This window comes from Tachyglossus aculeatus, chromosome 5, assembly GCF_015852505.1.
Source record: "Tachyglossus aculeatus isolate mTacAcu1 chromosome 5, mTacAcu1.pri, whole genome shotgun sequence".
Classification (NCBI taxonomy): domain Eukaryota; kingdom Metazoa; phylum Chordata; class Mammalia; order Monotremata; family Tachyglossidae; genus Tachyglossus; species Tachyglossus aculeatus.
The window spans coordinates 52,152,845-52,171,152 of record NC_052070.1 but is presented as its reverse complement, the minus strand read 5'-3'; the positions used below and the strand labels follow the sequence as shown (position 1 = coordinate 52,171,152).

The 18,308-nt window shown below is 45.3% G+C and overlaps 1 protein-coding gene across 5 annotated transcripts in view; it reads right to left on the bottom strand.

Annotated features, from left to right (window-relative positions):
- Nucleotides 1-18,308, bottom strand: part of PRDM2 (PR/SET domain 2) — a 228,131-nt gene that overhangs the window by 106,165 nt on the left and 103,658 nt on the right. The window lies entirely within an intron of this gene.

The following is an 18,308-nucleotide window of genomic DNA, read 5'->3' as shown; positions in this document are numbered from 1 at the left end:
GTTTTTTATTTCACTTCGTCATCAACAGCGTATGCCTTCTTAAGGACCTACTTTCCTTAATCGTTTCTGGCTATTCTGGACCTGAATGAGTTACTACAGAAGAGTAATACAGAGGAAGATGTTTATATCGATCTCAAAATACCTATGCTGCTTTGAGGAAATATTATGTGAGGTTCTGATTTATTCACTGACTAGGTTCTGGTCTGGTGTGGGAAGGCTGGTTATCTTCCAAGGGAGTTCTCTGTACCCTGAGATAATGATGAACAAATCCTTCTGCCACTCCATTTGAAACAGCAACCGATTCCCCCGTCTACTTTTGTAGCTCCTCTTTCCTCATGGATATTAGCCATTTCCAAGTAGAGAAGGAAAAAGGCTATTTGAAAATACTGTACTTTTCATTCATTCATTCAATCGTATTTATTGAGCGCTTACTGTGTGCAGAGCACTGTACTAAGCGCTTGGGAAGTACAAGTTGGCAACATATAGAGACGGTCCCTACCCAACAGTGGGCTCACAGTCTAGAAGGGGGAGACAGAGAACAAAACAAAACATATTAACAAAATAAAGTAGAATAAATATGTACAAGTAAAATAGAGTAATAAATACGTACTGCTCTCTCCCCCTCTCTCCAGGCTCGCATCTCCTCCTGCCTTCAGGACATCTCCATTTGGATGTCTGCCCGCCACCTAAAGCTCAGCATGTCGAAGACTGAACTCCTTGTCTTCCCTCCCAAACCTTGCCCTCTCCCTGACTTTCCCATCTCTGTTGACGGCACAACCATCCTTCCCATCTCACAAGCCCGCAACCTTGGTGTCATCCTCGACTCCGCTCTCTCATTCACCCCTCACATCCAAGCCGTCACCAAAACCTGCCGGTCTCAGCTCCACAACATTGCCAAGATCCGCCCTTTCCTCTCCATCCATACCGCTACCCTGCTCATTCAAGCTCTCATCCTATCCCGTCTGGAATACTGCATCAGCCTTCTCTCTGATCTCCCATCCTCGTGTCTCTCTCCACTTCAATCCTTACTTCATGCTGCTGCCCGGATTATCTTTGTCCAGAAACGCTCTGGGCATATCACTCCCCTCCTCAAAAATCTCCAGTGGCTACCAATCAATCTGCGCATCAGGCAGAAACTCCTCACCCTCGGCTTCAAGGCTCTCCATCACCTCGCCCCCTCCTACCTCACCTCCTTCTCTCCTTCTACAGCCCAGCCCGCACCCTCCGCTCCTCCACCGCTGATCTCCTCACCGTACCTCGCTCTCGCCTGTCCCGCCATCAACCCCCGGCCCACGTCATCCCCCGGGCCTGGAATGCCCTCCCTCTGCCCATCTGCCAAGCTAGCTCTCTTCCTCCCTTCAAGGCCCTGCTGAGAGCTCACCTCCTCCAGGAGGCCTTCCCAGACTGAGTCCCTTCCTTCCTTTCCCCCTCGTCCCCCTCTCCATCCCATCTTACCTCCCTCCCTTCCCCACAGCACCTGTATATATGTATATATGTCTGTACATATTTTTTACTCTATTTATTTATTTATTTAATTTATTTGTATATATCTATTCTATTTTATTTTGTTAGTATGTTTGGTTTTGTTCTCTGTCTCCCCCTTTTAGACTGTGAGCCCACTGTTGGGTAGGGACTGTCTCTATATGTTGCCAATTTGTACTTCCCAAGCGCTTAGTACAGTGCTCTGCACATAGTAAGCGCTCAATAAATACGATTGATGATGATGGTACAAACATATATACATATATACAGGTGTTGTTGTGGGGAAGGGAAGGAGGTAAGGCGGGGGGATGGAGAGGGGAAGGAGGGGGGAGAGGAAGGAGGGGGCTCAGTTATATTAGTCTATTTATTGTATTTGTACGTATTTACTACTCTATTTTAGTAATGATTTGCATATAGCTGCAATTTTATTTATTCTGATGGTTTTGACACCTGTCTACATATTTTGTTTTGTTGTCTGTCTCCCCCTTCTAGACTGAGAGCCCGTTGTTGGGTAGGGACCATCTCTATAAGTTGCCAACTTGTACCTCCCAAGCGTTTAGTTCAGTGCTCTGCAAACAGTAAGCACTCAAATTCATTCATTCATTCAATCGCATTTATTGAGCGCTTACTGTGTGCAGAGCACTGTACTAAGCGCTTGGGAAGTACACTACATGATTGAATGAATGACTCCCTGTAGTGTGTGACAGAATCTAGCTATCAATAAAATTGCCATGCAGTTTTAATTGCCTGCATATGCTCCACTTAAGAGAATAACATTCCATGATGTTAATTTCTTTCATTTGCTTTGTTCATTTGCCCTTCATGAACTGAGTCCCACCTGGACAAAATTATGTAAATATAAACGTGCTGCAAATGCAACATGCTAAAACTCACTAGCCCATAAAAATAAATGCCAGACATACTGGCATTTTCTAATGCCTTAGCAATGGTTCAACTGACAGTAGTGAGTTTCCCTGAACTAGAGATCTACCATGCCATTTCAGTGGATATAGTTTTGTTTTTTTTTTTTAAAGTCCTTCCTTCTGTTTCATCTGCCTCCATACACAGCCCAGTGTCCACCAGACCCATGGCCTAGGGGCCCGGGTAACTGACTTACTTCCCACATATTATGTCCAATTGTCTGAGTGCCGTGTTGCAAGTAAAGACCTCTGGGAGGAACATTTACTTTTTTCAGATGACTAGGGAAGCAGCTGGGTCTAGTGGAAAGAGCAAAGGCTTGGGAGTTAGAGGACCTGAGTTCTAATCCCAGTTCTGCTAGTTGCCTACTGTGTGACCTTGGGCCTCAGTTTCCTCCTCTGTAAAATGGGGATTAAAGCAGCATGGCTCAGTGAAAAGATAACGGGCTTTGGAGTCAGGCCATGGGTTCAAATCCTGGCTCTGCCAACTGTCAGCTGTGTGACTTTGGGCAAGTCACTTCACTTCTCTAGGCCTCAGTTCCTCATCTGTAAAATGGGGATTAAGACTGTGAGCCCCCCGTGGGACCACCTGATCATCTTGTAACCTCCCCAGTGCTTAGAACAGTGCTTTGCACATAGTAAGCGCTTAACAAATACCATCATCATTATTCTTATTATTATTACTCCCCTCAATTTAGGTGGAGAACCCCATTCAAAACAGGGGCTGGGTCCAACCTGATTCTGTTGTACCTACCCCAGCAATATAATTATAAAGAAAATGTTGAGGTCATTTCGTGCATTATGAGTGTCTTCATAATGCAACAATAATAATAGTAACAACAGTGAAGGCCCTGGTTCAACACATCGATACTATGTGCTACGTACTCTGACGAACACTGGAGTACGTACAAAATAATTAAATAGGACAGACCCTCTCCCAATCGAGGCTGTCACACAAAAAGGTAGGGAGAACGGATACTTTATCCCCATTTTACAGATGAGGTAACAAGGCACAGAGAAGTGAAGTCACTTGCCCAAGGTCCCCTCAACAGGCAAGAGGTGGAGCGGAGCTGGGATTAAAACCCAGGTCCCCTGACTATCAAACCGGTGTTGTTTCCTCTAGGGTGCACTGCGATATACACCTAGTGGTCTGGAGAAGTGAAGTTTCTCCCCAAGTGCCCAACACAGGAGTAAACCTTGGAAATGATGAACTAGGTGCAGATTTACCATTTTTTTTAAAGGCTTGGAATGCCGTTGGTCAGAACAGCAGGGCTATTTAACCCAGAGAAGGGGCATTCAAGGAATCACTTAAGTGTTGAAATCTCTGAAAGCTTTTTATAATAATAATAATTATAATTATAATAATAATAATGATGGCATTTATTGAGCACTTACTATGTGCAAAGCACTGTTCTAAGCGCTGGGGACGTTACAAGGTGATGAGGTTGTCCCATGGGGGGCTCACAGTCTTCACCCCCATTTTACAGAAGAGGTAACTGAGGAACGGCAAAGTGAAGTGACTTGCCCAAAGTCACACAGCTGACAATTGGCAGAGCAGGGATTTGAACCCATGACCTCTGACTCCAAGGCCCAAGCTCTTTTCACTGAGCCACGTTGCTTTTTATGGGAAAGTCCTGAACTGCTGTCAGTCGATGTTTCCTGAGAGCTGACAATGTGCAGAGTAATAATAATAATGGCATTTATTAAGCACTTACTATGTGCAAAGCACTGTTCTAAACACTGGGGAGGTTACAAGGTGATCAGGTTGTCCCCCGGGGGGCTCCCAGTCTTAATCCCCATTTTACAGATGAGGTAACTGAAGCACAGAGAAGTTACGTGACTTGCCCAAAGTCACACAGCTGACAATTGGCAGAGCTGGGATTTGAACCCATGACCCCTGACTCCAAAGCCCATGCTCTTTCCACTGAGCCACTTTGCTTCTCTAAGTACTCTAAGTTCTGAGTACTGCACTAAGCACTTGGAGAGTACAATAAAACAGAGTTGGTAGACATGATCCCTGCCCACGAGGAGCTCATGGACTAGAGGGGGAGGCAGACATTAAAATTAATTACAGATGGATATATACATAAGTCCTGTGAAATATCAAGGTACTTTAAGTGTTTCAGCCCAAGTGCCTGGGCGACACAGAAGGAAAGACAAATAAGGGAAGCAGCATGGCCTAGTGGAAAGAACATGGACCTGGGTTCTAATCCCACCTCTGCCAGCTCTGCCCCCGTCTACACTGTAAGCCTGTTGTGGGCAAGGTTGCTTCTCTCTTGCTATACTGTACTTTCCAAGAGCTTAGTACAGTGCTCTGCACAAAGTAACCGCTCAGTAAGTACAACTGAATGAATCAACTGCTTTCTGTGTGACCTTGGATAAGTCACTTTCCTTTTCTGTGCCTCAGTTTCCTCAACTATAAAATGGGAATGAAATCCTACTCCCTACACTGTGAACCTCATGAGGAACAGGGACTGTATCCAACCTGACAAACTCATATCTTCCCCAGCACTTGGAACAGTGCTCGACACAGTGTAAGCACTTAACAAATGCCATAAAAAAAAAGTGAAGGCTCAGTCATGGAAGGCCTTTTGGAGGAGATGTGACTTTAGTACAACTTTGAAGATAGGGAGAGTGGTGGTGTGTTGGATACGGAGAGAGAGGGAGGACGTAGGCTCTGGGTCGGTACCAGAGAATTGAAGTGTGCAAGATAGGTTGCTGTAGATCAGAGAGGCAAGGTAGGAGTGGAGAGCTGCTAAAGTTGATGGTTTGGAGTTTCTGTTTAATGTGGAGATGGATGGATGGGCATTGGAGATTTACAAGGAGAGTGGAGTCATTGTTCTGTGTCCCTAGGACACACAAAGAAAAACATCATCATTACAGTCTTCAGTCTATACTTCACGCTTCTGCCCGGATCATCTTTGTGCAGAAACGCTCTGGGCATGTTACTCCCCTCCTCAAATATCTCCAGTGGCTGCCAGTCAACCTATGCATCAAGGTAAAACGCCTCATTCTCGGCTTCAAGGCTCTCGATCACCTTCCCCCCTCCTACCTCACCTCCCTTCTCTCCTTCTACAGCCCAGCCTGCACGCTCTGCTCCTCGGCCGCTAACCTCCTCACTGTGCCTCGTTCTCGCCTGTCCTGCCGTCGGCTCCTGGCCCACGTCCTCCCCCTGGCCTGGAATGCCCTCCCTCCAAACATCCACCAAGCTAGCTCTCTTCCTCCCTTCAAAGCCCTACTGAGAGCTCACCTCCTCCAGGAGGCCTTCCCAGACTGAGCCCCCTTTTTCCTTTTCTCCTCCTCATCCCCCCATCCTACCTCCTTCCCCTCCCCACAGCACCTGTATATGTTTGTACAGATTTATTGCTCTATTTTACTTGTACATATTTACTATTCTATTTATTTTGTTCATGAAGTGTATCTAGCTTTATTTCTATTTATTCTGATGACTTGACACCTGTCCACATGTTTTGTTTTGTTGTCTGTCTCCCCCTTCTAGACTGTGAGTTTGTTGTTGGGTAGGGGCCGTCTCTATATGTTGCCGACTTGTACTTCCCAAGCACTTAGTACAGTGCTCTGCACACAGTAAGCACTCAATAAATACCATTGAATGAATGAATGAACATGGACTGTGTCTAACCTGATTAGCTTGTATCTACTCCAGCGCTTAGTACCGTGGCTGGCACAAAATAAGCACTTAAATACCATTAAAACACACACAAAAGAAAAATGTTGCTTCAAGGGTAAACAAGGGGGTAGAGTGAAAATGTTTTGAAAATAGTGTACTGGCAAGGGAGCGTCCCTCCGGCTTCTGCCTCTGAAGCTTGTTGTGACTGTTGATCAGAAACACAATGCAATTCTGCTTCAAGACATTTCCTAACAGAGCCAATTTTCACAATAACAATAATAATAATAACTGTGGTATTTGCTAACTGCTTGCTAAGAGCCAGGCACTGTACTAAGCCCTGGGATAGATAGAAAGTAATTGGGTTGGGCACAGTCCCCGTCCCAAATTGGGCTCACAGTGAATCTCCATTTTACAGATGAAGTAACTGAGGCACAGAGAACTGACTTGCTGTGTTAGGGCACTATGTTCCCCGATCCTTTCATCAAGTCCCATACTAATTGTGTGCACTTAAAAAAAAATTGAGTTCTGCCAAAAAGGGGTGCCTAGGATGGACGATATGGAGGTGGAGATTAATCCATGTTTCCTAAATCACCTTCACAATCCACCTACCATCTACAGAACAAAATTACAAAATAAGTTCCAGAATTTGTTGGAACCGCTACTTTGTTCAGATAGATGAGGGTAACTCAAAGGCACTGGAGACTCAATTCAGGATGAGATCTACCTAGCCAAAAGCGGCCCAAACCATGAAAAAATGGCTGGTTTCAGAAGTCTGAGTACTGCACTCAATGCTCTGCACACAGCAGGCACTTAATAATTGTGATGATGATGATCACATTTACAGATTAAGATTCCTAATTTGGAGGAGACTGTTGATATTTCAATGGGCTTGTTAGTTACGTATTTGAAACAACAGACCTCTAACTCCTTGGAGACTTCCCTGTATACACCATGTGCTTTTTCACAATTTCACAGAGAAACAGCATGGCTTCGTGACAAGAGCACAGGCTTGGAAGTCAGGTCACGGGCTCTTATTCTGACTCCACCACTTGTCTGCTGTGTGACCTTGGGCAAGTCATTTAACGTCTTTGTGCCTCAGTTCCCTCATCTGTAAAATGGGGATTAAGACTGTGAGCTCCACATGGGACAACCTGATTATCTTGTATCTGCTCCAGCGCTTAGAACAGTGCTTGGCACATAGTAAGTGCTTAAAAAAACCATTATTATTATCATTACAAGCTGTAACTTTACATAGGACTTTGCAGTTTGCATTCAGTACCTAAACAGTATGGAAGGGCAAGCAGATACACCCCAACAAAATCAATGCAGTGAAGAATTTGGCATTCAGCAGACAAGCCACAACCACTGCATTTTAAAAACAAAAATCAATCAATCAATGGTACTGAGTACTTACTGTTTGCAGAGCACAACATAAGTCAGAGTTCCTTCTGTAATCTATGACACAATAATAATAATAATAATAATAATGGCATTTATTAAGCGCTTACTATGTGCAAAGCATTGTTCTAAGCACTGGGGAGGTTACAAGGTCATAAGGCCGTCCCACGGGGAGTTTACAGTCTTAATCCCCATTTTACAGATGAGGTAACTGAGGCACAGAGAAGTCAACTGACCTGCCCAAAGTCACACAGCTGACAAGTGGTGGAGCCGGGATTTGAACTCCTGACCTCTGACTCCAAAGCCCGGGCTCTTTCCACTGAGCGACGCTGCTTCCCGTGGCTATGGGAATTCAAGTCTTTGTTCTTCACACCATTAAAAAGCAAGGAAAATGTTAAATTGTTGTTATGGTTGAGTAGTCTGTGTCCCCTGAATCAGAGATTCGTTTTCATATGGAAATTTATTCGTATCACTCTCTATCATAGAACACAATCTCCATATTTGATAGAGCATAAATTAGGGTTAGCCTACTTCAGTCCCTCATGGGTTATAAGAACACACTGTAAGCTTACTGTGGGCAAAGAATGTGTCTACTTACTCTGTTATATTGTTCTCTCCCAAATGCTTAGGCCAGTGCTCTGCTCTTAGTAAGTGCTTAATAAACACAACTGATTGACATAGTTCATAGTCCTGTTGCTAAAGAATAGAATCATAATGAAATGATTCACCTTTAAAAATGACAATGTTAACTGATAAATTGTCCTAGGGGTATGATTAGCAGCAAGTAAAAATCCCCCGCCTTTCCTCCCCACGCGTGGTAGTATTATTGTGGGGAATTAGCACTCGGGCTTTTAAAGATCTGTGACCAAGTCTTATTTTTATCATATCCTCTCAAGTGCCCAGTTCAATGCTTCACATATTAGGTGCTCAATAATCTTACTGACTTCCCAATCGGTTGATAGTGACAATTTTTTCAAAGCTGGAGATGAATTTATTACAGTTGCTCATATTAAAATTTTTTTTAAAAGCCTGTATCTTCAGTCATAAAAAAAGTTATCAGACAAGCTGAGGGGTAAGATTTGTTGAAGGGGAAGCAGTGTGGCCTAGTGGAAAAAGCATAAGCCTAGGAGTCAGAGAACCTGGGTTCTAATTCTGGCTCTGCCACCTGCCTGACTTCTTAATGCCTGTCTTCCTCATCTGTAAAAGGAGGATTCAACATCTGTTCTCCCCTCTGCTTAGACAGGGAGCCCCACATGGGACAGGGGCTGTGTCCAACCTGATTATCTTCTATCAACACCAGCACTTTGGGACAATGCTGGGCATGTAATAAGGGCTTAAAAGTCACAATAATATTAATAACGATAATAATAAAAAAAATTGGGAAATCCTGCTCTAATGGAAACCTACCCAAGACCCATTAAGATTTCATCTTTGTACTGTTTCATACAGATACCAAAGGAAAATCCACTTTGCAGCTTAAGGAGGTGTCTATCGAAATCATACCATTCATTCATTAAATCGTATTTACTGAGCGCTTACTGTGTGCAGAGCACTTGTACTTGGGAAGTACAAGTTGGCAACATCTAGAGATGGTCCCTACCCAACAATGGGCTCACAGTCTAGAAGGGGGAGAACAAGGAGTTAAGACAGTTAAGTACCAGTTAAGACAGGAGCCTTTTCTATGGGGATGGAAACCTGTCAGTTCCAAGGCAACTTTTCTCAAGCAGGGGGTCCAAGAGGATATTCTAAAAATGCTCAGCTGACTCCCAACAGCAGATGAGCTAAAATTAGCCCCTCTGCTGCCACAATACTGGGGATGTAGCTCACTGTGGATCCATCTGTGTTCCAGATCCCTGCCTCATTTGGCTTGGCTTGGGAGTTTAGGGCAGAACAAGGGAAGTAAAAAGAAGGCCCTCAGGTTACTGGAGCTTGAGCATGCTTTTCCAAGACCTTAATAATTCTCAAATCCAGTTACGATCGTAAATAATTGCTACTTAAAAGTAGCTTGGTAGCCTGTAAAAAATGAGGCATTTGCATCTTAAGAGCCTGAAACGCAAAATTCAGGGTACCATTCATTCATTCATTCAATCATATTTATTGAGCACTTACTGTGTGCAGAGCACTGTACTAAGCGCTTGGGAAGTACAAGTTGGCAACATATAGAGACGGTCCCTACCCAACAGTGGGCTCACAGTCTAGAAGGGGGAGACAGACAACAAAACAAAACATTAACAAAATAAAATAAATAGAATAGTAAAGACATACAAGTAAAATAGAGTAATAAATCTCTACAAACATATATACAGGTACTGTGGGGAGGGGAAGGAGGTAAGGCGGGGGGATGGGGAGGGGGAGGAGGGGGATAGGAAGGAGGGGGCTCAGTCTGGGAAGGCCTCCTGGAGGAGGTGAGCTCTCAGTAGGGCTTTGAAGGGAGGAAGAGAGCTAGCTTGGCGAATGTGCGGAGGGAGGGCATTCCAGGCCAGGGGGAGGATGTGGGCCAGGGGTCGATGGTGGGACAGGCAAGAACGAGGCACAGTGAGGAGGTTAGTGACAGAGGAGCGGAGGGTGCTGGGCTGGAGAAGGAAAGAAAGGAGGTGAGGTAGGAGGGGGCAAGGTGATGGAGGGCCTTGAAGCTGAGAGTGAGGAGTTTTTGCCTGATGCATAGGTTGACTAGTAGCCACTGGAGATTTTTGAGGAGGGGAGTAACATGCCCAGAGCATTTCTGCACAAAGATGATCCGGGCAGCAGCGTGAACTACAGACTGAAGTGGGGAGAGACAGGAGGATGGGAGATTAGAGAGGAGGCTGACGCAGTAATCCAGTCGGTATAGGATGAGAGATTGAACCAGCAGGGTAGCGGTTTGGATGGAGAGGAAAGAGCGGATCTTGGCAATGTTGCAGAGGTGAGACCAGCAGTTTTTGGTGACGAATTGGATGTGAGGGATGAACGAGAGAGCAGAGTCGAGGATGACACCAAGGTTGCAGGCTTGTGAGACGGGAAGGATGGTAGTGCTGTCCACAGTGATGGGAAAGTCAGGGAGAGGGCAGGGTTTGCGAGGGAAGATAAGGAGTTCAGTCTTGGACATATTGAGTTTTAGATGGCAGGCAGACATCCAGATGGAGGTGTCTTGAAGGCAGGAGGAGACAGGAGCCTGAAGGGAGGGAGAGAGAGCAGGGGCAGAGATGTAGATTTGGGTGTCATCAGCGTAGAGATGATAGTTGAAGCCGTGGGAGCGAATTCATTCATTCATTTAATCGTATTTACTGAGCACTTACTGTGTGCAGAGCACTGTACTAAGTGCTTGGGAAGTACAAGTTGGCAACATATAGAGACGGTCCCTACCCAACAGTGGGCTCTTAGTCTAGACGGGGGAGACAGAGAACAAAACATATTAACAAAATAAAATAAACGTACAAATAGAGTAATACGTACAAACATATATACAGGTGCTGTGGGGAGGAGAAGGAGGTAAGGCGGGGGGAGGGGGAGGAGGGGGAGAGGAAGGAGGGGGCTCAGTCTGGGAAGGCCTCCTGGAGGAGGTGAGCTCTCAGTAGGGCTTTGAAGGGAGGAAGAGAGCTAGCTAGGCGAATGTGCGGAGGGAGGGCATTCCAGGCCAGGGGGAGGATGTGGGCCGGGGGTCAATGGCGGGACAGGCGAGAACGAGGCACGGTGAGGAGATTAGCGGCAAAGGAGCGGAAGATGCGGGCTGGGCTGGAGAAGGAGAGAAGGGAGGTGAGGTAGGAGGGGGCAAGGTGATGGAGAGCCTTGAAGCTGAGGGTGAACAGCAGGAGACCAACAACTGACCCTTGAGGAACCCCTTCAGTAAGGGGATGGGAGGGGGAGGAGGAGTCCGCAAAAGAGACTGAGAATGAACAGCCAGAGAGATAAGAGGAGAACCAGCAGAGGACAGAGTCTGTGAAGCCAAGGTTGTATAGCTTGTTGAGGAGAAGGGGGTGGTCCACAGTGTTTAAGGCAGCTGAGTGGTCGAGGAGGATTAGGATAGAGTAGGAACCTTCACTGAAAAGCCTTTAGCTAAGTATACAGAGGTGAATAGTCAGTCCATTGTATTTCTTGAGCCCTTACTGTGTGCAGGGCACTATACTGAGTGCTTGGGGGAGTGCAATATAACAATTAGTAGTCAGGCCCCAACTGGGAAGCACTAAATGATGAGCTGTGGCACAAGCCTACTGTAGAGGAACAGAAAACTTCATTCTCCAGTGATTCCAACATGACATTGTTAAAGGCAGTCATCAGCAGTTCTAAGCTGCCAAAGGAGGAAATCAAGTGCAGGTGTTCCAGCTGTTTATGTGGTGCAACTTATAGCCTTTCAGCGCCATCTTCACTTTACCCCAAAGGAACAACACTAACTCCAAAAGAAAACAGGAATCAAAGGGTCACGGTAAAGGTACAGAAGCATAGTCCCAAATCTACCTATGGTAAGTGAGATATGAAAGAGAACCTATGATACAGAACAGTGGGAAAGAATGACAAAAAGATGTGGTCATGAATTAGGCCCCTGTACACTTTGGATTGTATTAAATGCACCTTGGAACAAAGGCTATAAATAATTTTGGGGTTCTTGACATGGCTGAACAAACCAGTTTGGCTTCATTTTTATGGCATGTGCTGCCTCATGAAACCATCAATAAAGCCATCAGCCATCAATACCCCTATTAGGTAGGGGTGTAGAAGAAGATTTTCAGTTTCAAGGTTTACCTGGGCATCTAAGAGAAAAAGGCATCTTTGGACAGAATAGAAATATATCCGGCCATTTTACTTTGAATCATGCTGCTGCTGCTGCTAAACTACAAAAATGAGTTAAGAAAAGGAGCCAGTGAGTTTTGCAAGAAAAACAACAAACAGCTCAGGCCGGCCCACGGTGATCCAGACATCATCTTGTACAAAAACTTCACGGAATCTGCCTGTTTCACAATGGTGTTGTCGTGACCTGATGTTTCAGGAAGATATCGGTCTCATGCTTTTTTTTTCTCCACTCCAATTCAGCAAAGAATGGATCGGCTGGACTCACGTCAACGTGGCAGATTTAGTCCAGGCAGGTCTTTTTCTGGGCACCTATATAGGTTATGTAATGGATTTGGGCATCTTCCCAGTGGAAGGAAGGATGCTGTCTAGAGGTGCTGGTGGCTCCAATTCCACCGGCCTGGACATACTCAGCTTGCCTGGACACTGGACACTTCCCCCAGGATACCTACAACAATCACCGAATGGTGGGCCCAGAAGAGGAAGAGCCAGAAATACTGTCTGTCACACAATGGGCCCTAAAATAATAACAGAATTGATAAAGCACTTCCTGTGCATCCAACACTGTGCTGAACCTGGGGTAGATATGGATCATCCAATGGGACTCAGTCTCAGCCCTTCTCTGGGCTCACATTCTAAGGAGGGGAGTGCAGGTTTCTTATCCCCACTTTGCAGATACAGATCTGAGGCTTAGTGAGGCTCAATGGCTTGCCCAAACCACACAGTCTGTAGGTCAGTGGCAGAGCTGGGACTGGAAAACAAATCTCCTGAAGTTGGAGAAATGGCCCACGGCTGCTGTTCGCATTCTCTGGAGAGTGTTGGATAAGGCACTTTTAGGTGTGAAACGTGCTCCAGGCAGACGTGGGACAAACCCATGACCTTCTTCTGAAAAGTTATCTACTAAAATCACTTTAGCCCCATAGAGACTCTACCACTAATGTCATGAAGAATCAAATAAGGGAAACATGATAATTTGGCCTATGGGTAAATTCCCTATAAAGTGAGACAGTGAAAGAATGTATCACAGTATCAAAGGTTCTGGCATGGATACTTCAGTCACAAAGGACATCCATTTCATCCCTATTATAAAATCATTGTCAGAAACATGATAATAAATAACACATTTCTAGACTGTTCTATTATTCTTATGTGTATCCAAAATTCCAAATGTGGAATTCATCATCCTACAAAAATGCACCCTTGTCCAAAATTGGAGATTTTAACAATTCCTGGAGTGAGATGGCAACAATGATTTCAGAAAATGACTACAACTGCACAGTTTGCAATCCTGGGATTTCACAAGAGTTTTAAAAGTCTATTTTAGTTTTACAATGCAGCCCTTTTCTCTCTCTTCCCACCATTTAGGATATTCTGTTTAAAATATTTGAGCTGGAACAGAAAGTGTATTTTAAACTAAGACTATCTCCTTTTGAGAATTAGGGAAGGAACGTATGGAGGAAGGTGAAGAGAAAGAGGAGGAAAAGCTCCTCGGAAATGTAAAACACAAGACCACAGATAACCGAACAGGTTTCCTCTGTCCCATACATTAAAAACCAGTTGTGAAAACTGCTTTCCTTGACCAGTTCTGGCTCCTCCTAAAAAAAGGTTTGGATAGAAAAATCTCTGCCTCCATTTTGTAATCATAAAATTTGTATATTGAAAATTACTCTTAAAAAGACGATTTTTTTTCCTACAACAAAAGAAGACCGAGTACACTTGAGAAATCAGCTTTTGCACTTCATGAGGAAAATTCCAAAGAGCCTAACAAGGTAGGCAGGTTGGGACAGCTCACTTTATGTTCCTGAAACTTTCAATTTTCCTTTACTGCAAGTCACCACACTACACTGAAAGCAACCTCATATCGGGAAAGAAACTTATTTCTGAATAAGTTAAAAAGAATACAGCCAGACACACGATAACACATGTACTATACAAGTTGCACAATACACATTTAATGGATGGTTAAGGACTTCTAATAGCAATTATTTTTGCAATGGGATCTTTCAGGGGCTCAGGTTAATTAAAATACATAACATATTAAGACACGATCAGGCTGCAGTGTATCCACCTGGTGCAAAGGAGCCAAATTCATTCTCGCTGATAAGCCACGGGACACCTCTCCTGTACACGAGGACAGCGGCATTACTTTGATCTGCTGCTTGCTCTCAAAACAAGTGAAACGAAAAAAGTGCCCAAATCTAGTCAGGTTTCTCTCTTCAACCTGCATTGCAGGAGGGAAAAATTGTGTGCTATGATGCAAAAGCGCAGTCATATTCCGTTCTACTGCAGACTCCAGCCAGAGTCCAAAACCCAGTAAAATACTGAAGGAGAGGGACTGGGCAGAAAAATGTCTATCAAAGTCAAATGTTACAGCAAGCTATGTGAGAGCCATAAGAGAGATAAATGATAATCATGCTATATTTGTCAAAGGCTTACTAAGTGCCAAGCGCAGTACTAAGTGCTGGAGTAGATACAAGATAATTAAGTCCCACATGGGGCTCACAGTCTTAAGTAGGAAGGAGAACAGGAATTTAATCCCCATTTTGCAGATAAGAAAACTGAGGACCAAAGAAGTGAACTGACTTGCCCAAGACTACACAGCAGACAAATCACTGAGTCAGGATTAGATCCCAGGTCCTCTGACTCCCAGGACCAGGCTCTGTCAACTAGGCCACACTGCTTCTCTAAAACAGCTATTACTCCAGTTATTAAAACAGCTGGAAGGAAAGTTAGATATAAAAAGAGGAAGCAGTGTGGCATACTGGATAGAGCAAGGCGTCCAACATGATTACGTTCTATAAATCCCAGCACTGAATACAGTGACTGGCACATATTAAGTGCTTAGTAAATATGATAAAAAAATTAGAGTTTTTATATGGTACTTGTTAAGTGTTTATTATCTGTCAGGAATCGTTCTAAATGTTGGGATAGATACAATCTAATCATGTTGGATGCAGTCCATTTCCCACATGGGGCTCACAGCCTTACTCCCCACTTTACAGAGGAGGAAACTGAGGCCCAGAGAAGTGAAGTGACTTGCCCAAGGACACACAGCAGATAAGTGGCAGAGCCGGGACTAGAATCCAGGTTCTTCTGACTCTCAAGGCCCACGCTCTATCTACTAGGCCATGCTGCTTCATGTTACCCATGCACCCTCCTTAGCCAAAGAGGGCAACTGTCACTGTTCTGAGCAACCTGTCATCACTACTGAAGACGAAACGTTGGACAGTTGGCGGGCTACTAGTAATGGCATTGCTCTACTGGGTTCCTTTTTCTGGAGAACCACAATAGGATTGTGTAGCCACAATCTCCAGTGGCTACCACTCAACCTAAGCATCAAGCAAAAACTCCTCACTCTCGGCATCAAGGCTCTCCATCACCTCACCTCCTCTTACCTCACCACCCTTCTCTCCTTCTACAGCCCAGCCTACACGCTCCGATGTTAACCTCTTCACTGTGCCTCATTCTCACCTGTCCCGCCGTCGACCCCTGGCCCACATCCTCCCCCTGGCCTGGAATGCCCTCCCTCCGCACATCCGCCAAGCTAGCTCTCTTCCTCCCTTCAAAGCCCAACTGAGAGCTCACCTCCTCCAGAAGGCCTTCCAAGACTGAGCCCCCTATTTCCTCTCCCCCTCCCCACCCCCGTCCTACCTCCTTCCCCTCCCCACAGCACCTATAAGTTTGTACAGATTTATTACTCTATTTTACTTGTACATATTTCCTATTCTATTTATTTTGTTAATGATGTGCATCTAGCTTTACTTCTATTTATTCTGATGACTTGACACCTATCCACGTTTTGTTTTGTTGTCTGGCTCCCCCTTCTAGACTGTAAGCCCATTGTTGGGTAGGGACTATCTCTATATGTTGCCAACTTGTACTTCCCAAGCGCTTAGTACAGTGCTCTGCACACAGTAAGCGCTCAATAAATACGACTGAATGAATAGGATGGCAATTCAGTGTGGCCTATCTGACAGAATGTGGGCCCGTGAGTCAGAGGGACCTGGGTCCTAATCATGGGTCCATGACTTATAATAATAATAATTTTGGTATTTGTTAAGCGCTTATCATGTGCAAAGCACTGTTCTAAATGCTGGGAAGGATACAAGGTGATCAGGTTGTCCCATATGGGGCTCACAATCTTAATCCCCATTTTACAGATGAGGTAACTGAGGCACAGGGAAGTTAAGTGACTTGGCCAAAGTCACACAGCTGACAAGCCGGAATTTGAACCCATGACCTGTGACTCCCAAGCCCTTGCTCTTTCCACTGAGCCACGCTGCTTCTCACATCTGCTGTGTAATCTCTGGCAAGTCAATCAATCAATCAATCGTATTTATTGAGCGCTTACTGTGTGCAGAGCACTGTACTAAGTGCTTGGGAAGTACAAGTCACTTCTCTGTGCCTCAGTTCCCTCACCCATAAAATAGGGATTAAGACTGTGAGCCTCATGAGAGAGAGGGACTACATTCATTCACTCATTCATTCAATCGTATTTATTGAGCGCTTACTGTGTGCAGAACACAGTACTAAGCACTTGGGAAGCACAAATCTACTCTATCCTAATCCTCCTCGATCTCTCAGCTGCCTGACACTGTGGACCACCCCCTTCTCCTCAACATACTATCCAACCTTGGCTTCACAGACTCTGTCCTCTCCTGGTTCTCCTCATCTCTCCGGCCGTTCATTCTCAGTCTCTTTTGTGGGCTCCTCCTCCCCTTCCCATCCCCTTACTGTAGGGGTTCCTCAAGGGTCAGTTCTTGGTCCCCTTCTGTTCTCTATCTACACTCCCTCCCTCGGTGAACTCATTCGCTTCCACGGCTTCAACTATCATCTCTATGCTGATGACACCCAAATCTACATCTCTGCCCCTGCTCTCTCTCCCTCCCTCCAGGCTCATATCTCCTCCTGCAGTCAAGACATCTCCATCTGGATGTCTGCCCACCATCTAAAACTCAGTATGTCCAAGACTGAACTCCTTATCTTCCCTCCCAAACCCTGCCCTCTTCCTGACTTTCCCATCACTGTTGACGGCACTACCATCCTTCCCGTCTCACAAGCCCACAACCTTGGTGTCGTCCTCGACTCCGCTCTCTCGTTCACCCCTCACATCCAATCTGTCACCAAAGCCTGCCGGTCTCACCTCCACAACTTCGCCAAGATCCGCTCTTTCCTCTCCATCCAAACCGCTACCCTGCTGGTTCAATCTCTCATCCTATCCCGACTGGACTACTGCATCAGCCTCCTCTCTGATCTCCCATCCTCTTGTCTCTCCCCACTTCAATCCGTACTTCATGCTGCTGCCTGGATCGTCTTTGTGCAGAAACGCTCAGGGCATGTTTCTCCCCTCCTCAAAAATCTCCAGTGGCTACCAATCAGCCTACGCATCAGGCAAAAACTCCTCACCCTCGGCTTCAAGGCTGTCCATCACCTCACCCCCTCCTAGCTCACCTCCCTTCTCTCCTTCTACAGCCCAGCCCGCACCCTCCGCTCCTCTGCTACTAAACTCCTCACTGTGCCTTGTTCTCGCCTGTCCCGCCATCGACCACCAGCCCACGTCCTCCCCCTGGCCTGGAATGCCCTCCCTCCGCACATCCGCCAAGCTAGCTCTCTTCCTCCCTTCAAAGCCCTACTGAGAGCTCACCTCCTCCAGGAGGCCTTCCCAGACTGAGCCCTCTCTTTCCTCTCCCCTTCCTCCCATCTCCCCATCCCCCCCGCCTTACCTCCTTCCCCTACGCACAGCATATATATGTATATATGTTTGTACAGATTTATTACTCTATTTTACTTGTACGTATTTACTATTCTATTTATTTTATTTTGTTAATATGTTTTGTTTTGTTGTCTGTCTCCCCCTTCTAGACTGTGAGCCCGCTGTTGGGTAGGGACCGTCTCTATACGTTGCCAACTTGTACTTCCCAAGCACTTAGTACAATTCATGATTGAATGAATGAATGAATACAAATCAGCAACATATATAGTCCCTACCCAACAGGCTCACAGTCTAGAATGAGCAGACAACAAAACAAAACAAGTAGACAGGCATCAATACCATCAGAATGAATAGAATTATAGCTATATACACATCATTAATAAAATAGAGTAATAAATATGTACAGATA